We start from the raw sequence: 10,167 nt of genomic DNA on the forward strand, positions 1-10,167 counted from the left end.
AATATTTTCCCTGGTCCAGCAAAGGAAGTGTGAATTATTTTTTCATTTACTTGCACACACAGGGTTATTCATATTATATATTGCATTTGCATTGTTATTAGCACACATGGTTCTATTTTAATTTAAATTTTTATCTTAAAAGTGTTTAAAATATTCTACTCTGTTCATTATGAGTAAGCATTGCCATAAAATCATCTACCTATAATGATAAACAATAAAACTTAAGTCATAGGAATTACCAAATATCTTAGAAAAGGACATAGTTTCCAAAGTTCAGAAATATTGGGATGGCTATCCTTGAAATATTTAGCAAAAGTTTGTTGTCTGATTTTCAGTATAATGAAGCTACTGATAATAGAATAGTCCTTCAGGTGTAAATAACCATAATCCTGGGTAAAATATATGAGGCAAAAAAGTTTTATGATATTGGACAGGAAATATTATATTAGTATAATTCCTAAAAAGAAGGAAGCTGTGGTGATCTCTATAATTGCCTTTATTCTCTACCTGGGGACAGTTTTCCAGCTATGGGACAGAGCGTTGAACTTAAGTAGAACTCAATATTTCTACTAAGCTTGAGAAAAAGAGTCAGAATTTGAAGCAGCTGAAGGGGTTGCACAGAGCAGCAAAGAGAAGTGAGTCAGGGGCTGAAAACTGTGTGAGATTCACTGCAGTTCCCTTTATTGTGATAGGCTGCATACATGCATAAAGATATTGCTGTAAACAAAGGCTTTTATAACTGTGCAAGGAAGCAGAAGACTTAGAGAGAGAGAACCATACTACTCTCTTGGCTTGTAGTTGGAAAAAAGGCACAGGAACTAAGGAATACAAATGGCCTCCTAAACCTGGAAAATGAAGTTTTTCTCCTGGAGCCTTCAAAAGGAACCCAGCCCTACTGACACATTGGATTTTTCCCAGTGAAATCCATGACCTCCAGAATTGTAGGACAATACATTTGTATTAATTCTAACCAATATGTTTGTGGTAATTTGTTACAGGAGGAATAGGCATCTATTGCATGCAGTAATTCCAGTTGTAGGTATATATGCTAGAAAAAAGAAAAATTACATCCACAAGAAGATTGCAAACAAATGGTCATAAGAGCATTATCTATAATACCCCAAAAGTAGAAGCAACTTAAATGCTGATTAAATAATAAATGGATAAGTAAAACGGGAAATATTCATACAATAGAATATTATTACCAATAAAACATGAAGTACTGATACTTGTTACAATATGGATGAAGCTTGAAAACATTACACAGAGTGAAAGAAAACATCCACAAGGGACCTCGCATTATATGATTCCATTTATTAAGTATCCAGAATAGACAAATCCATAGACAGAAAAAGTAAATTGGTGGTGCTGGTGGATGGTGTTCAGACATGGGGAGTGAATGTCAATGAATATAGCGTTTCTTTTGCAGACTTTGAAATGTTCTAAACTGATATTGTGGTAAGGATTGCATAACTCTGTATTTTCTCTAACAAATTAAATTGTAGAATTTAAACGTATGAATTATTTGACCTTTAAAATTTGTCTTTAATAAAGGTATTAAAAATATAAAGAAAAAGTAAACATGGTTTTAACAAATAAGCAGATATAGAAAGTTAATAGAGGAAAGGCAATTATAAAATGATGGAAATTTAACTGAGGATCTGAGGAAAAAAATAAAAAAATAAAATAAAATGATGGAAATTCTCAAACAGAAAACGAAGTGAAAAATCCACAAAATAAGTTTAATGACAATATGAGAAGACAAGTTTTAGTGAACTTGAAAGCATATCAATAAAAAGTATTCAATTTGAAAAAAAATCAGAAAAAGTACAGAGAGATTCAGACACATGTGAAATGTATCAAATAATACAAGGGAACAATTTTTAACATAATTCCTGTTGAGTTCGATTTTTTCAGCTGTTTTAGGCTTAAATAAGCATGCTGATTTCAAAACAGGAGTTAGTTTTCTTCTATCATGTTAAGATTTTTCTGTACAGCTTATCTTAATGCGACTACCCTAGGCTGGATTGAACCTGAATCAAGAGAAGCACTAGTGCTCTCCTATTTGCTGAGAGCAAACCTCCCTTGAGTGAGGAGTGGGGGCGATGACCTTGGAGACCAGCGACAGGTTCATACTTGTCTAGGCTATTCAGTTACACATGAGACAGTGTGTGAGAGGTTGTGTGCCGCTCTATATAGTGGATCATAGTCTGAAGTGTAGTTCAAGTTCTTGTCTGTATACAAGGAGTTAGCATAATTCATTTTTTTATTTCCATATGCACTTATTTCCTTTCCTTCAGATCATGTCTACCTCTGCTATTTCTTGTCGTAAGTGCCCAAACAACCCTGATTTGTTTTGTCCTACCTGTGGCAGTTTCACTATGCCCAAAGGACAAACATCAGCACATTTGTCAGGCAAGCCTATTTTGCATATTTTAAAGTAAAACTTGGTGATCAAGATAAGTCTGGGGCCCCTCACAAGGTGTGCAAGCAGTGTGTCAAGAGTTTATGGATGTGGCGAAGGGAACATGTGATAAATTGCCATTTGGTATACCTATGGTTGGCAAGAGCCCAGATATCATTCAAGTGACTGTTACTTTTGTATAGTGAAAACATCAGGATAGAACAAGAAAGATAAATGTAAAATAGAGTATCCTAGTCTACCATCAGCTATATGCCCAGTACCTCATTCAGCTGAAATCCCAGTGCCAGTTTTCATGGAACTACCCTCTTTTGAAAAACAGGAGTATGGTGAAGAACTAAGTGACAGCAAGGATGAAAACTTTGAAATTGAAGATGACTCAGTTCATAAGGGATTTGATCAGCATGAGTTGAATGATTTGGCACAAGATTTGGTACTATCCAAAAAAGCTTCAGAAACTCTAGCACAAGACTGCATGAGAAAAACTTGCTTGAAAAAGGAACGAAGGCATCCTACTTTCAATCAAGAGAAAGTGCATTTCTGCAGTACTTTCAAAGTGATGGTGGCTTTGTGTATTGCCATAACATACATGGTTTAATGGAGGAATTTGGAATTCCAATCTAGAACACAACTGAATGGCAAGTATTCATCGATAGCTCAAAGCGGAGCTTGAAGTGTGTCTTCCTCCACAATGGGAATTGATTTGGTGCAGTCCCAATTGGACATTCGGTTTATTTTTATGAAGAATATGAAGACATAAAGAGAGTCATTGATCTGTTGCAACAACACGAGCACAATTGGATCATCTGTGTTGATCTTAAAATGGTCTGCTTCCTTCTTATTTAGCAACACAGATATACCAAGTATCCCTACTTTCTGTGTATGTGGGACAGCAGAGCTCATGAGAAGCATTGGGTGGAGTCAAAATGGCCTCCAAGATCTGACCTCAAATCTGGTGATCCAAACATTCTACATGAGCCACTTGTTGACAGAAAGAACATTATATTCCCACTTCTGCAAAAAAAACTGGGTCTTATGAAGCAATTTGTTAAAGCTTTGCCAACAGAAGGAGATTGTTTCAAGTATATCATTTTTGCATTTCCTAGCCTGTCATTTGAAAAGATAAAATATCTTAATATGTATGTTTGGTAGCAGAACTTCACTACTTGTACACAATTTGACTAACAGTAACAAGATATAGGCTTTATACAAATAAAATAACTCTAAATAAATGGTATATTCAGGTAATTTTTTTCTTTATTTTCCTTTGTATGTACATTTTGTATGATTTTTGGGACAAAGGGGGGATATCCTGTACCTTAAGAAGTTGGCATGATAGAGAAAAACTGGGGTCATTTTTGGATTCAGATGCCAAAATTAGTCAAAAACAAGTGTCAGATCTAACTGAATGAAAATTGTGTTCCCCATTGATCTGATATACATGAAATAGGAGACTTAGAAGGGGAAGAAAGAACGAGGCAGAAGCATATTTGTTAAAATAGTTGTTCAAATATTTAAACAAACTGAAAAAACATCTACTTTCAGATTCATGATGCTTAGCAAACTTAGGTAGAATAACTATAAAAGGAACAGACCTAGACACATCATGGCCAAACTACGAAAAAACAAAGTTAAAGATAAAATTTTGAAAGTAGGGAAAGATAACAGACATATTACATACATAGTACATAATTGAGAATAGGTACTATTGTTTTATCTGAAAAACACTGGAAAAGCATCTTCTAAGCACTTACAATTAAATAAACAAAACAAACTCTTTTTCAGTTTTCCTTGGATTCTGCATACAGTGAAGATACTCTTAAATCGTCGTCGGCAGCCGTCCGTCTTGAGAGACGATGGTGTAGCTTCCCAAGAGTCCATCTGCACCGCCGAGAATGGCCGCGCAGTCCGACTCGGGAGTGACACGGCATCTGTCTTCTCCCGTGTTGAATCGACATCTTGCGATGACGCTGAAGCTACAGAGCCTGGGCAGGGTAATATGGAGGGTCTGCTGTTGCCCATGCAGCAGACCCCCCCTCTCTTCGCAGCTGAAGGGTCCAAGGGAAAGACGGAGTCGATACAGCTTGGCTTCAGGTGCGCCGCAGGAGTTGCCGGTGTTGACTACAACGTCAAACCGCCTTAGGGACTCCGGCTCCAGATTTTCTGTCGGGGTTTACTCCCTTAGCCTTTCCCCTGAAGAGGTATGCCGCAAGGCAGCGGAGGTTTTTTGGAGTCAGAGTTTTCCTTCTCTGATGTGCCCTGACTGGAAGATTGAACCAGCGACACTTAGCTCGCAGGCCGACGCTCAATCCACTGAGCTAAACCAGCCAGGACTATACTCTTAAATACAAGCACAAAATCAAGATATATGTATTATTTTGCTAGGGCTTCTGTAACAAGGTACCACAAAGTGGGTGGTTTAAAGATCAGATAATTATGTTTTTACAGTTATAGAGGCTAGAAGTCTGAGATCAAGATATCAGCAGATTCAGTTCCTTCTGAAAGTTATGAAAAAAGGATTTGTTGCATAGAACATAGAAAAAACTCTTACTTAAATCTGATGGTTTAATGGCAATGTTCAGCTTTCTTTGGCTTATAAAAGAATTACCCTAATTACATGATGTTCTCCCTGTGTGTGTGTCTGTCTCTTCAAATGGACTTTTCTTCATAAGGACACCAGATGTACATTAGATGAGGAGCCCACCCAATTCCATTATGACCTCTCTTAATGAATTACATCTGCAACAATGAGAATTCCCCATTAAATACTTTTCTGTGTAATAAATTGTTATTAATGATTATTTAATGTTGCCTAATATCCTAATATTAGTATAGACTTTCATGTTTTTGTGTGAGATTATATCAGTATTATCTTTATAATTATGAGCAAAATATAAACAAAAATTATTGATCACTTACCATGTGCCAGGGAGTTTAAACACTTTATACAGCTTATTGTATTTCTCACCATAATTTTTAAGAATTAGATGTAATATCTTTATTTAGACCAAGATATTAAAATATTTGAAAGGTTTCCTGACCCATTTAGCATATAGAATACTATTAATTCTAAATCTCCTTGACTACAAAATCATCATAGAATTTTATTTCCAAGAACAAATTATTGCATCCTATGTTCAAAAACAAAATTGTGAACTTATACAATTACCACTCTGAACTACAAAAAAGTGAGTTGACTTAAACCTCACCACAACTACCTATACAATTGGGCATCTTCTGAGCAATACCTTTACTCAAAGACTTTCTTTTTTTTTTTTTTTTCAGATGTAGTCCCCTATTCAATCTGGGCTGCCACAAAGACAGACAGAAAGCGCAGGGATTTTTTTCTTTCGCATCCTAGTGCAAACCAAAAGAACATTAGGTTGTTCAAGGTCTATCAGTGGATGCAGTCAAAGACTTTCTTAAGTGACCCAGATTCTGAATTTTGGGACAGTTTTTATATAAAACATTATTTATTGGTCTCACAAATCATGAACACTGGAAAATTCAACTAAACTTCTAAACATTATATTTTCTAACGTATACTGTCTCTTACACTGAGATATAGCAAAAAGAACAAAAACAATTACAACAACAATATTGTCTCAGGTTATATATCCATCTTTGGGATTGCAACATCTACCTTTTGTGTACAAGGCTACTCTTTAGAAGAAAGAGCTATAACTTAGACCCAAATCCTGGGACTAAATATTTTTGGAATATTCAGAAGATACAAAGCAAAAATGACCAGAGGAATTTCACATGTCATATCTCTTATCACTTATTCCATTTATATCATGTGCACGTGATGCAGAACAGACCTTCCAGTACAGTGGGAGAAGACCCTGTCAACCTGTTCTGATCTCATCAGGCCTGCCCCCATCCTCCAGTGGCAAGTCTTTCAAATTCCAAAGTCCTTATATTTCCTAAATACTTTTAGGAAGTAATCTTCTTATAGTAAGGTTTGAGTATAGTAAAATTATACAAGATTTGTACATACCGTGGTTATTCCAGAAACCTACTCCCCGCCCCCAACATTAAACACACCATAGCAATGCGTGCAACACATCACTGTGTTTTGGATCTTTCAGCTTAGAACGATGTCTTATTCCATTTCATTATCTTAACTCCTTATTTCATAAACCCATCTATATGTTCTTTCCTTCCAAAATATAATGACAACAAAAAAACTTCTGATTAGCATGTAGGGGAGATACTATTTGTGGCCATATGAAGAGTGTATGACTTACTTAACTTTTTTTGACACAGGCTTTTCATATCTTAAAGAAAAAACGGGATTTAACGGAAAGATGACAGATTGTATAAGACAGAGCAAATAGTAAATAGTAGTTGTTTGTAGGTTTTAAATCAATTAAACTCTTTAGAAACTGAAATTTTGTATCTTGCACTATCTTTGGCATCCGGGACCCACTGTAGGTCCATCAAAGCCAATTATGTACCCGCTTATACATTATTGTTCATTTCAAAGTTTGATCATCTCATTCTCGTGTTTTATGGACACATACTCCTGTCTGTGGGTCAGACATAAACATGCAGCTGCTATGCACATCTCAGTCTGAATGTGTTGCCTCAGCAAATCATGAGCCTTCAAATTAGGCATTCAGGAACATAAGCAGGAATAAGAGAGAGCATTTGTTTTTCAAGTGTTTACTTCCAGACAGCCTATTTTAATGGCCACAGGAAAGAAGAAGGAAGGCATGAAGGGAGGAAGGAAGGAAGGAAGGAGGGTAAGGAGGAAGGAAGGAAGGAGGGAGGGAGGGAGTCAGCCACTATTTGAACAGCAAAATGACTTTTTAAATTGAGATTATTTTTGGAGTTATGGAGCCAGTTTCTTGACAGAAGAAAATCATCAAGGCTTTCCCAAACTCATACCTGTTCAGGGTTTGCACATCCTTTACCAAATCCCTGGTATCCACTCTAAACTCCATGATAGCTGTACCCACTGTCATGCCATGCTGTGGCTATCATGCTTACCACAGTCAGGGAGACTTATTCATTTAGTTGGTCAATGTTTATTGGAAGCTTTCCTCGTGTCAGGCTCTCCTAAACATTGGTGATAAAAGAGAGAAGGAGATTTCTTTGCATTCAAGGGACTCACATTCTAGTAAAACAGATATCATTCTGTGGTTAATTTGAGAGAAGTAAAAATGATAATGCTAATTTATTTCAATTTTGAAGAATGAAACAAAAAAAAGTATAATTTTAAAAATAGATTTATACTTAGATAAAGTTTTGGAATATTCAGAAAAATAATTTTTTGAAACAACATATATATGTTTTAAAGTAAGGGTTTGGGGTTTGTTTGCTTGGTATTTGCAAGGTACAGAAACATAGAGAAGCTGCATTAAGAGACAATGATGCATCTATTGGTAAGAGAAGGGAAGAGTAGTCTGGCTGCACGTGGAGCTAAAAGAAAAATAACATTTTACACAAAGGAAGCTACTTATCTCCAGCTCTCAGGGTAACATGGTTTCATCTTCATTTTTCTGTTTCATTCTTAATTTATATGCTTACTGGCCACTGTGCTCTGCTATGTACTTGGAAAAGAAGTTTGTTTTGGCTTAGAAAAAAAATTATTTTTTTCTATTTTCATCCGAAGGGTGGAGGCACAGGCAATTGATTCCAGTCCTCAAGCACCTTTACAAAATATTAAGGGAAAGTATGATTGGCTTTAGTGTCTGTACTTTGTCCAGTGTTGATGGTGGTGGCCATGGGCTCAGGTTTGAGGGCAGAGTCATGTAGTACAGACACGCTTGCTGGTGTGGGTTCAGTGATAATTGCTCAGCACCATGAAGTGGGGCTTAGCAGAGAGATTCTAACAGATCACAGGAAAGATAAGCCTTACTTTGATGTTGCCTTTTGCTAAAGAGTACAACACAGAAATTAATAATTTCACATATTTCTTTCATTTCTTAAGAGAAATTTCCAGGCTAATCAAAAGCCACATGGATGAACACAATAATACAGAGTGACAGTGCTATAAGAGAAGTAGATATAAGGGACAGTCAGCTGAGTAACTGAAAACTTGTATTTCACAGTGAAGATGCAGCCATTTTTGCAGCTTTATTCTATATCTCTGCTTTATTAATAAAGATGTGATTTGTTCTATGTAGGAGGTCCCCTTATTCTTGAGATTTTCAAGAGCCTATACTAACTAACATAAAAATATACAAATAATATGTGTGAAGCTAGATGAAGGTTTATAATGAGCACAGCCATGAGTCAAACATTATCAGCACCCTGAAAGTCCTCCTCATGGTTCCTCCCGGTTGGTATTCCCCAATCACCACCTATAGGCAACCGAGATTCTGTCTTCTGTCTCCAAAACTGTGATGCCTGATTTCGAAATTCATATGTGGGTCTGACTTTCTAACATTATGTTTGTGAAAGTACCCATGCTGTTTTGTGTAGCTGGAGTTCATGAAATGTTACTGTCATAATGAATTTTGCTGTTTCAATATACCACAACACATTTATTCATTACACTATTGATGAACATTGAGATGATTTCTCTTTTGGAGCTCATATGATACATGCTGCTATTAATATTCTTGTATATGTTTCTTTTACAAAATATATGTGTGTGTTTTAGTTTGTTTTAATCATTATCATAATGTGTAGTAATATCTGACAGTTATTTGAATTTGCATTTTCTGATGACAGATAATATTGAGTACATGTTGACAGGTTTATAGGCCAATTGGTTATCATTGTTGACGAGATTGCAAGTTTTCTCTTCTTTGTAAAATATGAGTTGGTTGTCTTTCTCTTCTTCTTTCTTTTTGTGAACTTCAGTACAATTAAAATTTTCTGTTTACCTGAATGTAAGATTACAAATAAAAATGCCTTATTTTTAAAATATAAAATCTCTTTACCAAAATGCAATTCTGAATCAGAGCTTTAAAATTATGTCTGTTATGTAAAATAATGACTCTCTAAAGACATGTGCAGCTTTATAATATGGTAACAATATTCTATAGATAAAAATTTGACTCAAAGACTAGTACTTAATATAGTTTGTGTGTAATCTTAAAAATAAAGATCTATAAAAAAGTTTTATCTGCCTCCACCTCATCATTTATATTTTTGATAATTCACAGAAAGTGTTTTCCCATCTCAGAACCAGAAAAATCTGTGCTGGGATTGGGTTGGTTTCCCCCTGTAGGAACTGTGGCTTTTGAGGCACATTATATCCCCCTTTTTGCTTTGTTTCCCAACAAATGTTTTCCCCACATGTATAAGCTACAGAGAGCTCTACATATTTCTCCATACAATTACTTTATACACATATGCTAATCTAAATATATATATAATGTGTATATCTAACTATATATATATATATACACACACACACATAACTAAATACATATATACTAAATAAAATATGTAAGGCAAATATATAATATATAATTATATATACATACACAGAGAACAAATAAGTTTATCTTTGTGAGCAGCCTTATTTTTGTAAGAGAAGCATAAGTGATAATTTTATAGTTAATGGCCTTAATTAATAATTTCTATTTTTAAGTCTTATGGCATAATATTTTTGGTCCAGTCTTTGGCCATATGCTTGTTTAACTTTTGTTTCATGCTATAAAGTGCAGATTAGTACTTGAATCGAAGCTGCCTAAAGTATTCTGTGCAGCATCTTATTTGTTTGCAAAGTTCTTGAACTATGAATGAGGATAAAATTTTAAAGCCAAAGCATGAAAAAGAAGACC

General features: G+C 35.3%; 1 non-coding gene across 1 annotated transcript; it reads right to left on the reverse strand.

The window, feature by feature from the left end:
• Positions 1–5,705: 5,705 nt before the first annotated feature.
• Positions 5,706–5,832, reverse strand: LOC150012867 (small nucleolar RNA SNORA31). The gene has a single exon (XR_016510983.1). It is a non-coding gene; the product is annotated as a small nucleolar RNA SNORA31 (small nucleolar RNA).
• Between the last annotated feature and the right edge of the window lie 4,335 nt (positions 5,833–10,167).

This window comes from Furipterus horrens, unplaced genomic scaffold (genome assembly GCF_987537825.1).
Source record: "Furipterus horrens unplaced genomic scaffold, mFurHor1.1.pri manual_scaffold_4, whole genome shotgun sequence".
Lineage (NCBI taxonomy): Eukaryota > Metazoa > Chordata > Mammalia > Chiroptera > Furipteridae > Furipterus > Furipterus horrens.